We start from the raw sequence: 13,192 nt of genomic DNA on the forward strand, positions 1-13,192 counted from the left end.
AGATTGGTGCGCACCAAGGAGCGCTCCGAAGTGCGCTCCAAGGTGCGCAGGTGCGCGCGAAGTCGAAAGTTGGGTTAATTGTCCGGTTTGCCTCGGGTGCGCACCTTGCGTGCACCTTCGCCAGGGTGGGCGCCTTGGTGCGCACACCTTGGCTGGGCTGCGCACCCGGGCGCGCACACCTTGGCACCCGCGTTTCCTTCATTTTAAATTTTTTTTTTTTACAATCTCTCAAGTGGGAAATTCTATAATCTCAACTTTTTTTGCCTTTTCAGGAAACTTTTGAATGGAGCGCATCATTGGTGCGCTCCGAAGTGTGCTCCAAGGTGCGCACCTCTGGTGTGCTCCAAAGCTCTCTCTAGCTGCGTGCACCTGCCCCGGCCGCGCACCCGGCCCCGCCCAGCTTCGCTCACCTGTCCCGGGCGTCTGGTGCGGAACCTTAGAGTAAGAAACATCACCGTGCACCTTGGCCAACGTGCGCGACTCGACCGAGCGCGCACTGGCCGAGGTGCACACCGATTTCACCTGGGTGCGCGCGCAGCACCTCGGGCGCACCGGGGTGCGCGCACAACGCCCGGGTTGCACCGTGGCCTGTGTGCTCGGGGCGCCTCGGGTGCGCGCTCGGTGTCGCCCCCGCGCGCGCGGTAGTGCGGGCAGCGCACCCCGGCCCGGCCCGGCCCCGACGAGAACGCAAACGGGCAAAAGGTTTATTCAAATAGCATTGCGACGCCCGGCGAAAAACTAAAAAAGGGTGCAACACCGGGACTTCCCGGGAGGTCACCCATCCCAGTACTACTCCGGCCCAAGCGCGCTTAACTGCGGAGTTCTGATGGGATCCGGTGCACTAACGCTGGTATGATCGCACCCGTTATGAGCTTGTCGCAGTGTGTACTTAGCAAACCGCGACCCACGTGCGAATCCACCCCGGCCACCCACCCCCGTCGAGGTGCACACCCTCCCTCGCGAAGTGCGCCCCGTTCGCCAAGTGTGAGCCCTGCCCGGGTGCGCGCACCTTGCTAGGGCGTCGGGTGTGCACCCGGCCCGGCCTACGTGCGTGCACCTGGACGGGGCGTCGTGTGCGTGCAGTGTCCCGTCTGCAACGCGGTGCCCACACACCACCTCGGGCGCAACGACCTGCGCTCACATGTGGGCCGAGTGCACCTTGGTGCATGTTCGGGGCGCCTCGGGTGCACGCTCGATCTTGCCCCGGTGCACCAAGGCGCTCGGTTTGCCCCGGGTGCGCACTTGGTGCAAGGTGGGCACCCAAAATAGGGATCAAGCACCAAAACACAAGTTTCGGGATGCAAAATGGGACCCAAGGACCACAAATGCGTTCCAAGACCCATGATGGGTCCACGAGAACAAAAATGTGTTCCGAGACTTAATAAACAAATATTGGGTTTTAGGAGAAGAAACATGCTCTGATGCCCAAAACGAGAATCGACCCCGAAAAGGCCACAGGCCAAAAGTGGGATGCGAGACAAAAAAAAATGGGACCCGAGGACCAAAATTGGGTTCCCAGGTCGAAGACAGGGCAACCGGACAAGAAACGACCTCTAAGGCTCGAAATGAGTCCCGACGACTAAAACTTGACAAGAAGCACCCATCAGGCACCCAACTCGACACCCATGGGATGCCGACCCACCCGGGCTTCCACCTAGCACACCTTGGCACCCACCCACCCTCGCACCCAACCTCGCACCCAACTTAGCACCTTTGAACCCACATTGGCACTCACCCTGACCCTGGCACCTTGGAACCCACATTGGCACTCACCTTGACCCTGGCACCCACCTTTGCACTCACCTTGGGACCCACCCTGGCTCCCACCTCGGCACCCACCCAGACACCCACCTTGGTTCCTTGGCACCCACCTTGGATCCTTGGCACCCACCCCGACACCCACCTTGGCACGCAACTTGGCTACTTGCCACCCACCTTGGCTCCTTGACGCCCACCCCGACAACCACCCCGTGACCTACCCTGGCTAGGGTTGGTGCACACCCACCCTGGTGCCCACCTTGGCACCCACCCCATGACCCACCTTGGCACGCACCTTAGTACCCACCCCGTTACCCACCCTAGGACCCACCCCGTGACCCACCTTGGCCAGGGTGGGTGCCTTGGTGCGCACAACTTGCCTGGGCTGCACACCAGGGCGGGCTCAAGATGGCACCCGCGTTCCGTTTTTTTTACTATCTTTCAAAACGGAAATTTTAAAATCTCGTTTTTTTTTTTTTTTTGCCTTTTCTGGAAATTAGTGAAGGCAGCGCATCAAAGGTGCGCAATGCTGGTGCGAACCCGGGAGCGCTCCGATGTGTGCTCCAAGGTGCGGCGTGCACGAAGTCCGAGCCCGGCTTGCCCCGGGTGCGCACCTCGCGTGCACCTTCGCCGGGGTGAGCACCTTGGCTGGGTTGCGCGCCCTGGTGCGCACCAAGGAGCGCTCTGAAGTGTGCTCCAAGGTGCGGCGTGCACGAAGTCGGAGCTCGGTTTGCCCCGGGTGTGCACCTCGGGTGCGCACCTCGCGTGCACCTTCGCTGCGGTGGGCACCTTGGCTGGGTTGCGCGCCTTGGTGGGCACCATGCAGTGCACGAAGTCGGAGCCCGGTTTGCCCCGGGCGCGCACCTCCGCCAGGGTGGGCACCTTGGTGCGCACAACTTGCCTGGGCTGCGCACCAGGAAGGGCTCAAGATGGCACCCGCGTTCCGTTTTTTTCACTATCTTTCAGAACGGAAATTTTAAAATATCGTTTTTTTTTGCCTTTTCTGGAAATTAGTGAAGGCAGCGCATCAAAGGTGCGCAACGCTGGTGCGAACCTGGGAGCGCTCCGATGTGTGCTCCAAGGTGCGGCGTGCACGAAGTCGGAGCCCGGTTTGCCCCGGGTGCGCCCTGGTGGGCACCATGGTGCGCACCAAGGAGCGCTCCGAAGTGTGCTCCAAGGTGCGGCCTGCACGAAGTCGGAGCCCGGTTTGCCCCGGGCGTGCACCGCGGGTGGGCACCTTGGTGCGCATGCCTTGCCTGGGCTGCGCACCAGGGCGGGCTCAAGATGGCACCCGCGTTCCGTTTTTTTCACTATCTTTCAAAACGGAAATTTTAAAATCTCATTTTTTTTTGCCTTTTCTGGAAATTAGTGAAGGCAGCGCATCAAAGGTGCGCACCTCGCTGCCCACCACGGTGCGCAACGCCGGTGGGCACCCGGGAGTGCTTCGAAGTGTGCTCCAAGGTGCTGCGTGCACGTTGTCGGAGCCCGGTTTGCCCCGGGTGCGCACCTCGCGTGCACCTTCGTCGGGGTGGGCACCTTGGCTGGGTTTGCCCCGGCTGCGCTCCGAAGCGGGGTTATTGGAGCGCCGCCTCTTTTTTTGTCGGAGCGTTTGGTGGGGTTTCTCGCATTGGCTCTTCCCAGGCCCGGTTGCCACCCTGGCGCGCACGAAGTCGGAAGTAGGGTTAATTGCCCGGGTGCGCACCTTTGCCAGGGTGGGCACCTTACCTGGGCTGTGCACCAGGGCGGGCTCAAGATGGCACCCGCGTTCCGTTTTTTTCACTATCTTTCAAAACGGAAATTTTAAAATCTCCTCTTTTTTTTGCCTTTTCTGGAAATTAGTGAAGGCAGCGCATCAAAGGTGCGCACCTCGCTGCCCACCTTGGTGTGCTCTGAGGTGCGCACCCGGGAGCGCTACGAAGTGTGCTCCAAGGTGCGGCGTGCACGTTGTCGGAGCCCGGTTTGCCCCGGGTGCGCACCTCGCCTGCACCTTGGCCGGGGTGGGCACCCTGGCTGGGTTTGCCCAGGGTGCGCTCCGAAGCGGGGTTACTGGAGCGCCCCCTCTTTTTTTGTCAGAGCGTTTGGTGGGGTTTCTCGCATTGGCTCTTCCCAGGCCCGGTTGTTGGGTGCGCTCCCACCCTGGCGCGCGCGAAGTTGGAAGTTGGGTTAATTGCCCGGGCGCGCACCTTCGCCAGGGTGGGCACCTTGGTGCGCACACCTTGGCTGGGCTGCGCACCAGGGCGGGCTCAAGATGGCACCAGCATTCCCTTTTTCTCACTATCTTTCAAAACGGAAATTTTAAAATCTCGTTTTTTTTTGCCTTTTATGGAAATTAGTGAAGGCATCGCATCAAAGGTGCGCACCTCGCTGCCCACCTTGGTGTGCTCCGAGGTGCCCACCACGGTGCGCTCCGAGGTGCCCACCACGGTGCGCAACGCCGGTGCGAACCCGGGAGCGCCCCGATGTGTGCTCCAAGGTGCGGCGTGCACGAAGCCGGACCCCGGTTTGCCCCGGGTGCGCACCTCGCGTGCACCTTGGTGCGCACACCTTGGCTGGGTTGCGCGGCCTGGTGGGCACCATGGTGCGCACCAAGGAGCGCTCCAAAGTGTGCTCCAAGGTGCGGCGTGCACGAAGTCCTAGCCCGGTTTGCCCCGGGTGCGCACCTTCGCCGCGGTGGGCACCATGGCGTGCACGAAGTCGGAGCCCGGTTTGCCCCGGGTGCGCACCTCGCGTGCACCTTCGCCGGGGTGGGCACCTCGGCTGGGTTGCGCGCCCTGGTGCGCACCAAGGAGCGCTCCGAAGTGTGCTCCAAGGTGCGGCGTGCACGAAGTCGGAGCCCGGTTTGCCCCGGGTGCGCACCTTCGCCGCGGTGGGCACCCTGGTGCGCACCATGGCGTGCACGAAGTCGGAGCCCGGTTTGCCCCGGGTGCGCACCTCGCGTGCACCTTCGGCGGGGTTGCGCGCCCTGGTGCGCACCAAGGAGCGCTCCGAAGTGTGCTCCAAGGTGCGGCGTGCACGAAGTCGGAGCCCGGTTTGCCCCGGGTGCGCACCTCGCGTGCACCTTCGGCGGGGTTGCGCGCCCTGGTGGGCACCATGGTGCGCACCAAGGAGCGCTCCGAAGTGTGCTCCAAGGTGCGGCGTGCACGAAGTCGGAGCCCGGTTTGCCCCGGGTGCGCACCTCGCGTGCACCTTCGCCGCGGTGGGCACCATGGCGTGCACGAAGTCGGAGCCCGGTTTGCCCCGGGTGCGCACCTCGCGTGCACCTTCGCCGGGGTGGGCACCTCGGCTGGGTTGCGCGCCCTGGTGCGCACCAAGGAGCGCTCCGAAGTGTGCTCCAAGGTGCGGCGTGCACGAAGTCGGAGCCCGGTTTGCCCCGGGTGCGCACCTCGCGTGCACCTTCGCCGCGGTGGGCACCATGGCGTGCACGAAGTCGGAGCCCGGTTTGCCCCGGGTGCGCACCCCGCGTGCACCTTCGCCGGGGTGGGCACCTCGGCTGGGTTGCGCGCCCTGGTGCGCACCAAGGAGCGCTCCGAAGTGTGCTCCAAGGTGCGGCGTGCACGAAGTCGGAGCCCGGTTTGCCCCGGGTGCGCACCTCGCGTGCACCTTCGCCGCGGTGGGCACCTTGGCTGGGTTGGGCACCATTGAGCGCTCCGAAGTGTGCTCCAAGGTGCGCACCATGGCCCTCCAAGGTGCGCAGCATGGCGTGCACGAAGTCGGAGCCCGGTTTGCCCCGGGTGCGCACCTCGCGTGCACCTTCGCCAGGGTGGGCACCTCGGTGCGCACACCTTCTCAATGTTTTCTTGCCTTTTCTGGAAATTGGTGAAGGCAGCGCATCAAAGGTGCGCACCTCGGTGTGCTCCGAGGTGCGAACCCAAGAGCGCTCCGAGGTGCCCACGAAGTCGAAAGTCGGGTTAATTGCATTGTTTTCCCCGGGTGCGCTCCGAGGTGCGCAACATCGGTGCGCACCAAGGAGGGCTCCGAAGTGTGCTCCAAGGTGCGCACGATTCGGAGCTCGGTTTGCCCGGGGTGCGCACACCTTGGCTGGGTTGCGCACCCTTTGTGCGCTCCAAGGTGCGCACGAAGTCGGAGCTCGGTTTGCCCCGGGTGCGCACCTTCGCCAGGGTGCGCACCTTGATGCGCACGCCTTGGCTGGGCTGCGCACCTTGGTGGGCGCCATGGTGCGCACCTTTCGTGCGCTCCAAGGTGCGCACGAAGTCGGAGCTCGGTTTGCCCCGGGTGCGCACCTTGGTGGGCGCCATGGTGCACTCCGAGGTGCCCAAGATTGGTGCGCACCAAGGAGCGCTCCGAAGTGCGCTCCAAGGTGCGCAGGTGCGCGCGAAGTCGAAAGTTGGGTTAATTGTCCGGTTTGCCTCGGGTGCGCACCTTGCGTGCACCTTCGCCAGGGTGGGCGCCTTGGTGCGCACACCTTGGCTGGGCTGCGCACCCGGGCGCGCACACCTTGGCACCCGCGTTTCCTTCATTTTAAATTTTTTTTTTTTACAATCTCTCAAGTGGGAAATTCTATAATCTCAACTTTTTTTGCCTTTTCAGGAAACTTTTGAATGGAGCGCATCATTGGTGCGCTCCGAAGTGTGCTCCAAGGTGCGCACCTCTGGTGTGCTCCAAAGCTCTCTCCAGCTGCGTGCACCTGCCCCGGCCGCGCACCCGGCCCCGCCCAGCTTCGCTCACCTGTCCCGGGCGTCTGGTGCGGAACCTTAGAGTAAGAAACATCACCGTGCACCTTGGCCAACGTGCGCGACTCGACCGAGCGCGCACTGGCCGAGGTGCACACCGATTTCACCTGGGTGCGCGCGCAGCACCTCGGGCGCACCGGGGTGCGCGCACAACGCCCGGGTTGCACCGTGGCCTGTGTGCTCGGGGCGCCTCGGGTGCGCGCTCGGTGTCGCCCCCCGCGCGCGCGGTAGTGCGGGCAGCGCACCCCGGCCCGGCCCGGCCCCGACGAGAACGCAAACGGGCAAAAGGTTTATTCAAATAGCATTGCGACGCCCGGCGAAAAACTAAGAAAGGGTGCAACACCGGGACTTCCCGGGAGGTCACCCATCCCAGTACTACTCCGGCCCAAGCGCGCTTAACTGCGGAGTTCTGATGGGATCCGGTGCACTAACGCTGGTATGATCGCACCCGTTATGAGCTTGTCGCAGTGTGTACTTAGCAAACCGCGACCCACGTGCGAATCCACCCCGGCCACCCACCCCCGTCGAGGTGCACACCCTCCCTCGCGAAGTGCGCCCCGTTCGCCAAGTGTGAGCCCTGCCCGGGTGCGCGCACCTTGCTAGGGCGTCGGGTGTGCACCCGGCCCGGCCTACGTGCGTGCACCTGGACGGGGCGTCGTGTGCGTGCAGTGTCCCGTCTGCAACGCGGTGCCCACACACCACCTCGGGCGCAACGACCTGCGCTCACATGTGGGCCGAGTGCACCTTGGTGCATGTTCGGGGCGCCTCGGGTGCACGCTCGATCTTGCCCCGGTGCACCAAGGCGCTCGGTTTGCCCCGGGTGCGCACTTGGTGCAAGGTGGGCACCCAAAATAGGGATCAAGCACCAAAACACAAGTTTCGGGATGCAAAATGGGACCCAAGGACCACAAATGCGTTCCAAGACCCATGATGGGTCCACGAGAACAAAAATGTGTTCCGAGACTTAATAAACAAATATTGGGTTTTAGGAGAAGAAACATGCTCTGATGCCCAAAACGAGAATCGACCCCGAAAAGGCCACAGGCCAAAAGTGGGATGCGAGACAAAAAAAAATGGGACCCGAGGACCAAAATTGGGTTCCCAGGTCGAAGACAGGGCAACCGGACAAGAAACGACCTCTAAGGCTCGAAATGAGTCCCGACGACTAAAACTTGACAAGAAGCACCCATCAGGCACCCAACTCGACACCCATGGGATGCCGACCCACCCGGGCTTCCACCTAGCACACCTTGGCACCCACCCACCCTCGCACCCAACCTCGCACCCAACTTAGCACCTTTGAACCCACATTGGCACTCACCCTGACCCTGGCACCTTGGAACCCACATTGGCACTCACCTTGACCCTGGCACCCACCTTTGCACTCACCTTGGGACCCACCCTGGCTCCCACCTCGGCACCCACCCAGACACCCACCTTGGTTCCTTGGCACCCACCTTGGATCCTTGGCACCCACCCCGACACCCACCTTGGCACGCAACTTGGCTACTTGCCACCCACCTTGGCTCCTTGACGCCCACCCCGACAACCACCCCGTGACCTACCCTGGCTAGGGTTGGTGCACACCCACCCTGGTGCCCACCTTGGCACCCACCCCATGACCCACCTTGGCACGCACCTTAGTACCCACCCCGTTACCCACCCTAGGACCCACCCCGTGACCCACCTTGGCCAGGGTGGGTGCCTTGGTGCGCACAACTTGCCTGGGCTGCACACCAGGGCGGGCTCAAGATGGCACCCGCGTTCCGTTTTTTTCACTATCTTTCAAAACGGAAATTTTAAAATCTCGTTTTTTTTTTTTTTTTGCCTTTTCTGGAAATTAGTGAAGGCAGCGCATCAAAGGTGCGCAATGCTGGTGCGAACCCGGGAGCGCTCCGATGTGTGCTCCAAGGTGCGGCGTGCACGAAGTCCGAGCCCGGCTTGCCCCGGGTGCGCACCTCGCGTGCACCTTCGCCGGGGTGAGCACCTTGGCTGGGTTGCGCGCCCTGGTGCGCACCAAGGAGCGCTCTGAAGTGTGCTCCAAGGTGCGGCGTGCACGAAGTCGGAGCTCGGTTTGCCCCGGGTGTGCACCTCGGGTGCGCACCTCGCGTGCACCTTCGCTGCGGTGGGCACCTTGGCTGGGTTGCGCGCCTTGGTGGGCACCATGCAGTGCACGAAGTCGGAGCCCGGTTTGCCCCGGGCGCGCACCTCCGCCAGGGTGGGCACCTTGGTGCGCACAACTTGCCTGGGCTGCGCACCAGGAAGGGCTCAAGATGGCACCCGCGTTCCGTTTTTTTCACTATCTTTCAGAACGGAAATTTTAAAATATCGTTTTTTTTTGCCTTTTCTGGAAATTAGTGAAGGCAGCGCATCAAAGGTGCGCAACGCTGGTGCGAACCTGGGAGCGCTCCGATGTGTGCTCCAAGGTGCGGCGTGCACGAAGTCGGAGCCCGGTTTGCCCCGGGTGCGCCCTGGTGGGCACCATGGTGCGCACCAAGGAGCGCTCCGAAGTGTGCTCCAAGGTGCGGCCTGCACGAAGTCGGAGCCCGGTTTGCCCCGGGTGTGCACCGCGGGTGGGCACCTTGGTGCGCATGCCTTGCCTGGGCTGCGCACCAGGGCGGGCTCAAGATGGCACCCGCGTTCCGTTTTTTTCACTATCTTTCAAAACGGAAATTTTAAAATCTCATTTTTTTTTGCCTTTTCTGGAAATTAGTGAAGGCAGCGCATCAAAGGTGCGCACCTCGCTGCCCACCACGGTGCGCAACGCCGGTGGGCACCCGGGAGTGCTTCGAAGTGTGCTCCAAGGTGCTGCGTGCACGTTGTCGGAGCCCGGTTTGCCCCGGGTGCGCACCTCGCGTGCACCTTCGTCGGGGTGGGCACCTTGGCTGGGTTTGCCCCGGCTGCGCTCCGAAGCGGGGTTATTGGAGCGCCGCCTCTTTTTTTGTCGGAGCGTTTGGTGGGGTTTCTCGCATTGGCTCTTCCCAGGCCCGGTTGCCACCCTGGCGCGCACGAAGTCGGAAGTAGGGTTAATTGCCCGGGTGCGCACCTTTGCCAGGGTGGGCACCTTACCTGGGCTGTGCACCCGGGCGGGCTCAAGATGGCACCCGCGTTCCGTTTTTTTCACTATCTTTCAAAACGGAAATTTTAAAATCTCCTCTTTTTTTTGCCTTTTCTGGAAATTAGTGAAGGCAGCGCATCAAAGGTGCGCACCTCGCTGCCCACCTTGGTGTGCTCTGAGGTGCGCACCCGGGAGCGCTACGAAGTGTGCTCCAAGGTGCGGCGTGCACGTTGTCGGAGCCCGGTTTGCCCCGGGTGCGCACCTCGCCTGCACCTTGGCCGGGGTGGGCACCCTGGCTGGGTTTGCCCAGGGTGCGCTCCGAAGCGGGGTTACTGGAGCGCCCCCTCTTTTTTTGTCAGAGCGTTTGGTGGGGTTTCTCGCATTGGCTCTTCCCAGGCCCGGTTGTTGGGTGCGCTCCCACCCTGGCGCGCGCGAAGTTGGAAGTTGGGTTAATTGCCCGGGCGCGCACCTTCGCCAGGGTGGGCACCTTGGTGCGCACACCTTGGCTGGGCTGCGCACCAGGGCGGGCTCAAGATGGCACCAGCATTCCCTTTTTCTCACTATCTTTCAAAACGGAAATTTTAAAATCTCGTTTTCTTTTGCCTTTTATGGAAATTAGTGAAGGCATCGCATCAAAGGTGCGCACCTCGCTGCCCACCTTGGTGTGCTCCGAGGTGCCCACCACGGTGCGCTCCGAGGTGCCCACCACGGTGCGCAACGCCGGTGCGAACCCGGGAGCGCCCCGATGTGTGCTCCAAGGTGCGGCGTGCACGAAGCCGGACCCCGGTTTGCCCCGGGTGCGCACCTCGCGTGCACCTTGGTGCGCACACCTTGGCTGGGTTGCGCGGCCTGGTGGGCACCATGGTGCGCACCAAGGAGCGCTCCGAAGTGTGCTCCAAGGTGCGGCGTGCACGAAGTCCTAGCCCGGTTTGCCCCGGGTGCGCACCTTCGCCGCGGTGGGCACCATGGCGTGCACGAAGTCGGAGCCCGGTTTGCCCCGGGTGCGCACCTCGCGTGCACCTTCGCCGGGGTGGGCACCTCGGCTGGGTTGCGCGCCCTGGTGCGCACCAAGGAGCGCTCCGAAGTGTGCTCCAAGGTGCGGCGTGCACGAAGTCGGAGCCCGGTTTGCCCCGGGTGCGCACCTTCGCCGCGGTGGGCACCCTGGTGCGCACCATGGCGTGCACGAAGTCGGAGCCCGGTTTGCCCCAGGTGCGCACCTCGCGTGCACCTTCGGCGGGGTTGCGCGCCCTGGTGCGCACCAAGGAGCGCTCCGAAGTGTGCTCCAAGGTGCGGCGTGCACGAAGTCGGAGCCCGGTTTGCCCCGGGTGCGCACCTCGCGTGCACCTTCGGCGGGGTTGCGCGCCCTGGTGGGCACCATGGTGCGCACCAAGGAGCGCTCCGAAGTGTGCTCCAAGGTGCGGCGTGCACGAAGTCGGAGCCCGGTTTGCCCCGGGTGCGCACCTCGCGTGCACCTTCGCCGCGGTGGGCACCATGGCGTGCACGAAGTCGGAGCCCGGTTTGCCCCGGGTGCGCACCTCGCGTGCACCTTCGCCGGGGTGGGCACCTCGGCTGGGTTGCGCGCCCTGGTGCGCACCAAGGAGCGCTCCGAAGTGTGCTCCAAGGTGCGGCGTGCACGAAGTCGGAGCCCGGTTTGCCCCGGGTGCGCACCTCGCGTGCACCTTCGCCGCGGTGGGCACCATGGCGTGCACGAAGTCGGAGCCCGGTTTGCCTCGGGTGCGCACCCCGCGTGCACCTTCGCCGGGGTGGGCACCTCGGCTGGGTTGCGCGCCCTGGTGCGCAACAAGGAGCGCTCCGAAGTGTGCTCCAAGGTGCGGCGTGCACGAAGTCGGAGCCCGGTTTGCCCCGGGTGCGCACCTCGCGTGCACCTTCGCCGCGGTGGGCACCTTGGCTGGGTTGGGCACCATTGAGCGCTCCGAAGTGTGCTCCAAGGTGCGCACCATGGCCCTCCAAGGTGCGCAGCATGGCGTGCACGAAGTCGGAGCCCGGTTTGCCCCGGGTGCGCACCTCGCGTGCACCTTCGCCAGGGTGGGCACCTCGGTGCGCACACCTTCTCAATGTTTTCTTGCCTTTTCTGGAAATTGGTGAAGGCAGCGCATCAAAGGTGCGCACCTCGGTGTGCTCCGAGGTGCGAACCCGAGAGCGCTCCGAGGTGCCCACGAAGTCGAAAGTCGGGTTAATTGCATTGTTTTCCCCGGGTGCGCTCCGAGGTGCGCAACATCGGTGCGCACCAAGGAGGGCTCCGAAGTGTGCTCCAAGGTGCGCACGATTCGGAGCTCGGTTTGCCCGGGGTGCGCACACCTTGGCTGGGTTGCGCACCCTTTGTGCGCTCCAAGGTGCGCACGAAGTCGGAGCTCGGTTTGCCCCGGGTGCGCACCTTCGCCAGGGTGCGCACCTTGATGCGCACGCCTTGGCTGGGCTGCGCACCTTGGTGGGCGCCATGGTGCGCACCTTTCGTGCGCTCCAAGGTGCGCACGAAGTCGGAGCTCGGTTTGCCCCGGGTGCGCACCTTGGTGGGCGCCATGGTGCACTCCGAGGTGCCCAAGATTGGTGCGCAACAAGGAGCGCTCCGAAGTGCGCTCCAAGGTGCGCAGGTGCGCGCGAAGTCGAAAGTTGGGTTAATTGTCCGGTTTGCCTCGGGTGCGCACCTTGCGTGCACCTTCGCCAGGGTGGGCGCCTTGGTGCGCACACCTTGGCTGGGCTGCGCACCCGGGCGCGCACACCTTGGCACCCGCGTTTCCTTCATTTTAAATTTTTTTTTTTTACAATCTCTCAAGTGGGAAATTCTATAATCTCAACTTTTTTTGCCTTTTCAGGAAACTTTTGAATGGAGCGCATCATTGGTGCGCTCCGAAGTGTGCTCCAAGGTGCGCACCTCTGGTGTGCTCCAAAGCTCTCTCCAGCTGCGTGCACCTGCCCCGGCCGCGCACCCGGCCCCGCCCAGCTTCGCTCACCTGTCCCGGGCGTCTGGTGCGGAACCTTAGAGTAAGAAACATCACCGTGCACCTTGGCCAACGTGCGCGACTCGACCGAGCGCGCACTGGCCGAGGTGCACACCGATTTCACCTGGGTGCGCGCGCAGCACCTCGGGCGCACCGGGGTGCGCGCACAACGCCCGGGTTGCACCGTGGCCTGTGTGCTCGGGGCGCCTCGGGTGCGCGCTCGGTGTCGCCCCCCGCGCGCGCGGTAGTGCGGGCAGCGCACCCCGGCCCGGCCCGGCCCCGACGAGAACGCAAACGGGCAAAAGGTTTATTCAAATAGCATTGCGACGCCCGGCGAAAAACTAAGAAAGGGTGCAACACCGGGACTTCCCGGGAGGTCACCCATCCTAGTACTACTCCGGCCCAAGCGCGCTTAACTGCGGAGTTCTGATGGGATCCGGTGCACTAACGCTGGTATGATCGCACCCGTTATGAGCTTGTCGCAGTGTGTACTTAGCAAACCGCGACCCACGTGCGAATCCACCCCGGCCACCCACCCCCGTCGAGGTGCACACCCTCCCTCGCGAAGTGCGCCCCGTTCGCCAAGTGTGAGCCCTGCCCGGGTGCGCGCACCTTGCTAGGGCGTCGGGTGTGCACCCGGCCCGGCCTACGTGCGTGCACCTGGACGGGGCGTCGTGTGCGTGCAGTGTCCCGTCTGCAACGCGGTGCCCACACACCACCTCGGG

At 63.6% G+C, this 13,192-nt stretch overlaps 3 non-coding genes across 3 annotated transcripts; all 3 read right to left on the minus strand.

Moving 5' to 3' along the window:
* Positions 1–745: 745 nt before the first annotated feature.
* Positions 746–864, minus strand: LOC131864966 (5S ribosomal RNA). The gene has a single exon (XR_009363692.1). It is a non-coding gene; the product is annotated as a 5S ribosomal RNA (ribosomal RNA).
* A 5,916-nt stretch (positions 865–6,780) lies between these two features.
* On the minus strand, positions 6,781–6,899 carry LOC131864967 (5S ribosomal RNA). The gene has a single exon (XR_009363693.1). It is a non-coding gene; the product is annotated as a 5S ribosomal RNA (ribosomal RNA).
* Positions 6,900–12,815: 5,916 nt separating this feature from the next.
* LOC131864964 (5S ribosomal RNA) lies at positions 12,816–12,934 on the minus strand. Its single transcript, XR_009363690.1, has one exon. It is a non-coding gene; the product is annotated as a 5S ribosomal RNA (ribosomal RNA).
* Between the last annotated feature and the right edge of the window lie 258 nt (positions 12,935–13,192).

This window comes from Cryptomeria japonica, unplaced genomic scaffold, assembly GCF_030272615.1.
Source record: "Cryptomeria japonica unplaced genomic scaffold, Sugi_1.0 HiC_scaffold_98, whole genome shotgun sequence".
Taxonomy (NCBI): Eukaryota; Viridiplantae; Streptophyta; class Pinopsida; order Cupressales; family Cupressaceae; genus Cryptomeria; species Cryptomeria japonica.